The sequence below is a fragment of the Palaemon carinicauda genome, chromosome 27 (assembly GCF_036898095.1).
Source record: "Palaemon carinicauda isolate YSFRI2023 chromosome 27, ASM3689809v2, whole genome shotgun sequence".
NCBI lineage: Eukaryota > Metazoa > Arthropoda > Malacostraca > Decapoda > Palaemonidae > Palaemon > Palaemon carinicauda.
Window position 1 is genome coordinate 77,849,367 of NC_090751.1, and position 5,903 is coordinate 77,855,269.

A 5,903-nucleotide genomic window follows, 5' to 3' on the forward strand; every position below is an offset into this window, starting at 1 on the left:
GGGATAGTCCGCAAAAAATGGTTAAGACTACTATAGTGCCCAAGATAAGAGATGTGAGGAATGTCCTGCAGAATAATTTGATTCCTCTCAGGACATACAAAATGAACAGCCAGAACCCCATTAGCAGGCCTTTGCTACCTGAAATTATCCCCATGTATTTCACTCAGCAGAGAATACCTTATGTTAATAGTGTATTAAAGTACTTAGAAAGGTCCGTTAGCGTGAGATGGGATGATAATGGGGATCTCCTTTCACCGATTAATAAGTACAATATTTTGGATATGATACAAAAATTTGACGGTAAAAAAGTGGTTGAGGATGAATATCTGAATGACTATGAATATATAATAAAAACTGCTAATATACCTCATTGGATGATTAGAAATAAAGCTCTGATGAAGTAGCTAAAAACTGTCTATGGAATTAAAAAGGGAGGGGGTATACATCAAAGAGATCTCAAGAATAAATATCCCAATCAGGAAATTTCCTGGATTCCTTATTAACGAGGCGCGTGAAACGTGATATAACCTGTTCTATAAGGAGCGGAGGGTAGGACAGTAATCAGATGGAAGGAGTAATAACATGATAGTACATGTTAATTGAAGATAACAAGATGAATATACACCTCGATGAAGTTGTTTACAAGCGTAGCCTCAGATAAGGTGGAACGTGAAATATCACGTCGTTAGGGGGAGGAGGGGAGGGATTGATAAGCAAATCGTATATAAGTTGGGTGAAGGAGCATAGGCAATCAAAAGTTTTGAAGCTTTCTTCAAGATGGAAGGTAGTAGCACCTGCAAGGTAATATTCGGATCCTTGACCAGCCCTGTCTACAAGCAGCGAGGTATCTGCATAGTCACTGCCATCAATGAGGTGGCATGTAAGAATTTTGGGGCTGTGAAGGATGTAGTGGAGGCATACCCCTATGCAGATGTGGCAGGGATGAGATATACAAAGCCTGGCACAAGTTACGCATGTCAAAGGGATAGGAGTGTGCCCGGTACAGCCATCTACCGAGTATATTCACCTTTAATCAAGAACTGGAAGGGAGGACTGTTTATATCGTCATAGGTGAAAAGTTATTTTCTAGTCTGGATGAAAAACATAAAGGGGATATGGTTATATCCAATCTTCTGGGGCCATTAAGAAAATTAGAAATTGTAAATAATTTTGTTAAGGCTGATGAAGAAAATAGAGATACCTGTGGGGCTGACAGAGGAGAGGTTGAATGTCGCTATTTGTCAATGTATTCGCATGCCTGACCATTTCTGTTTATTTTCAATCGATTTCTTTTCAAAAATAAAATGTGAATAAAACTATTGAGTTTCAATTACATCCTCCTAAAAATGTATACTACATGTATAGTTATAAATATGAACTCACTGAAATATCCCTCCTCAGTAGGGTAAGATGTCTGGTGACCACATGCTTTATTTAACCAGTATAGGCTGCTTACATGCATATCCAGATAACAAGCCTAGTAGATTTATTAATAGGATTGCTACACCGATAGTTTTGGGGGAGGATTATGAATATGAAGTGGGTCTCTTGTCTATCATGCACTCAATTCAGTACTACGCCATAAAGTCGAATGATACACAATTTCATATCAAGGTGCATACACGATACCAGTCTGCTAATAATACTTCCACTGGTGAAAGTATGGCGGCAGATACACATGCATATACGCCCAATATTAGTGTCATGGCAGGGGATATGAAGAAGTTGGTTAAGACTTTAAACGACGATTTAAATAAGTAATTAAAGGTTTATTTTAGTGATAGGTATTCAGCATTCATTAAACGTAGCACCATATTCAAATGGGATGACACTCAGAAAAAAATAACCATACAATATGTTAAGGGGGATTCATTCAGGAAGGGGGATGTGCAGACAATTCATATAAATTTCAGCAGTGAAGCATCCAATCTGCTGGGCTTCAGAGCTGATACAGAATATATAATCTATGGAAAAGGAGAGAAAAAAGAGGTTTCAAGCTATACATTCCCATCTGAAAATTGTGGAGTTGATTATATGTATATTTATTCGGATGTAATACACCCGAGTTACTTTGCTGGCAGACTTGTAAATATTTTAGACTGTTTCCATATAGATAACGGCAAGAATAGAGGTATACATAACACATTATATAAACCTCTAAATACAAAGGTGTTGGATCAAATATCTATAATCATCACGGATCAGAATGGGAGAACCATAAGATTCGTTGAAAACTCTAGCGTGACCTGCGTCCTCCATGTCAGGGTTAGGTGAATAAAATAATAAATACCTATGTACCTAGCATTAATTGACAATTGATCATCACAGGAGGCTGTACTACTGCAGAGTTTTTTTTTTTCTTTTTATATTACTATTTCGGAGTAGATACGATCAAGATCATGAGACTGACTTTCGTTCCACCATCAGAAGAGGAATTTAGGAGGCTTTTTCTTTCTTCACCCCTAAGAAGAGGTGGTGGGCTAGAAGATATTTCAATATTTTATCTGACTCGAAGACGGGGAGGAAGTGTGTTGTCAGCTCTATCAGGGGTGGCTAGGAGGGTATTACCCTTTATATTCAAGGCTCTCAATCCTTCAGCTAAGGAATTTGGTAGGGCTGTAATGTCCGATATGATCACTGCGGGAAGACCATTAAAAAACATGGAGTTCAGGCATTGAAGTCAACAGGGTTAAGACTTCTAAAAGGTTCAGGAAAGAGAAGGAAGTCAAAAAAAAGGAAGCAGTTTGAAAGTGATTCGTAAGACTAAAAAGGAGTTTGGAGGAACGCAGAGATTGCATAAGAATGATGTGTATAATCTTCTACATTCATTAGGACGTGGGACATCATAGGGTTTGTATCCTTTCTTTAATCTCATTTCATAACTAAGCAGAATTTTCAACTTCACATCATGGCTGGAATGACACCGAATACCCCCAGTAAGTGGAAATAAGATTCCAGTATCCTCGTATATGGCAGGAATATCTGAATCATATCCAAATGTTAACAGGCAGCGACTAATTGAAAGTTCAATTAATTCTAAAGAGAGGGTAGACTTCATGCCCAGTAATGTGGGAATTAATCAGGTATTGTCTGATAGGTATATAGAATTTCATGTGAATGGGGTGGTCGGTTCCTTTCTTGATTTATCGAGTATAACATTAGAATTATTAATTCGTATCACTAGAAATGGTGTCAATTCAACAGCGGCACAAAATGTGGGAGTAGTAAACGGGGCGAGTAATACATTATTCAAGTCCGTATCCGTCTTTCTGAATGAAAAGATGGTCGAGTGATGTCCTTTATACAATTATTTATCTTATATGAAGATGTTCATGAATGTGAAGCCGGACTCACTCGAGAATATAGCGTGGTGTGGATATTTCTATGATTATTATTGTGAAGAGCACGGGATTACGAGGCAATATACTGAAGATACATTTAAGGAGGGGGAGCGTTTGGAAGTTAAGCAGATGCCCAAGCTTAAAATCTATGGAATTAACACAGACTTCCCACTATTACTAGATTTAGCAACTATTGACATGTATCTAATGGATTCTGTCAATCTGAGAATTCGATTAGAGTTAGCGAATGATAGTTGGGTTATGAACACGGATATGGAGGGACATTTAAATAATCTGACAATACAGCAATCGAAGTTATGGATAGATCGTGTCACTCCTCATTATAACGCAATGGCTGCGTTGAATCAGTCATTATTATCAAAGCCTATACAATACATATTCAGTAAGTCTCTTTATAAGACATACGTTGTTGGGATTAATGAATCGTCAATAATGATAGATGAACCTTTTGGTTCATGCATTCCAGACAAGATGACTCCAGCACTAATTGATATGAGACATTTTTCAGGGGATTATACAAGAAACCCATTATTCTTCCACCATGCAAATGTAAATAATATACATATCACCATTAACGGAAGTACCGTAAATGATATAAACGCAGCATTCCCAGAGAGAGTTGTGCAGGCGTATTATGAATCTCGGAAGGCTATTGGCATAGATGATGAGAATATTATATCCTTGGATAGTTTTACGGAGGGGAGAACCATTTTTGATTTTAATTTTGTACATGAGGATATGAAAGAAGCTCTACCAGTCGAGAGATCAGCCAGTATGCGAATCATTTTAAAATTGACTACAGCAGTAACGACACCCCATCTCATTATGCTTTTTGGAGATACTACGGGTATTTTATCGATTGAAGCGGACAAGATTATTCATTGTGATGTGAGGGGTTAGGACTGATGGATACTAGAGAGCTGGATAGAGCTCTAAGGGGGAGGGTGGGGAAATTAGTGAATTACGTAGGCATATTTTCTTCTTATCATGTGGGAGGTATAAGGTTGAGGTCATACAGGGAGGAAGCTATCACCTTCATCGCAAATACGTTAGAAACCTCTTCAAACATCAATAGCATGGGACACTGGGTCTGCTTTTATGTGGATAAGTCACCTGAAAATTATATAATATTCTTTGATAGTTATGGTATTAGCCCAGAGATATACAGTAAGCATTTCTTGACCTTCTTCAAGAGGAATAAATCCTTTGAATTGTTCAAATTCATGACACCAATACAGCCAGATTTATCATATAAGTGTGGGTTATATGTTTTATACTTCATTCATTCAGTTAGTCATTACGGGGTAGGGTATACATTACGGAAAATAAAGACCATGTTCTCACCCAGTAATTTAAGGCTAAATGATGGGATAGTAGATAATTATTATTTCACTCGTTTGATGAGGAGACGCTGCTCTGAGTATAAAGGGAGAGAAAAGAGAGCGATTACATATAAAGAATGCATCAGAATAAGGGATAACTATGAACCTTCCTGAGTCTTAGAAATAGTCATGATAGGGGATGTCCCACGTTTGCACGAGTTTATTTATATCCATGACGGTGAGTTAATTTCTATTTTCTTTTTTTATTCATTTATTAATTAGGGCCGGGAATTATTCATGGGATTAATTTATTCCTTAGTGGAGGTGGAGTCATGAGTCTAATGAGTTATTTGTTTTATACCTTATCAGGATTCCAACCAGACCATTTATCTCAGCAGTGGAGGATGAAAACTAATAATTCTAAACCGTGGAGAACAGTGAGGTTGGGATACGAGAGGGCTTTGATGACCTTCGAGAAGTTCACAAAAAGGACATTAGAAGCATTCTTACAAATCCGCTTAAAATTTGTATATTAGGAGAAATGAGAAATACATGCATATATAAAGATCAGTCTGGTTGTATAAGATAAATAAAATACTGCTTTTTGAAATATTACTTTCACTATCCAATGTATGCGAAACCTTATGATGCTGACGAGAAAGATAACATTCATCGTCATGAGGAGACATTCGTAGATCTATTTATTCAGGTGTTATCGTATCAAGTATCGTGGCTTATCATCATCACGAAAAAGATAACACATTGTCAGCAGGACAAAATATACCTACATCTGTTTATTCAGGTGTTATTGTAATATTGTAATAATTTTATTAACAATAATTTCAAAACATAACGATAATTTTAATAATATCCATAATGATTATTTAAGTTTGAATGATGGATTCGTGTTATTATTATTATTATTATTATTATTATTATTATTATTATTATTATTATTATTATTATTATTATTATTATTATTATTGTACTGGGTTGTTCAAGGATAGACATTAGTCGTAAGAGTTGTTTATTGTTAACAAGAAGTTTCAACCTGAAATATATATTCCAGGTAATACAAAATAATATAATGCCACCAGCTATAAAAAATTTAAATTCCCCGATTTAATCAATAATGATAATAATGAGTATTATAATAAAAAATAATTTCAAAATATAACGATAACTTTAATAATTCCCATAATAACTATTTAAGATTGAA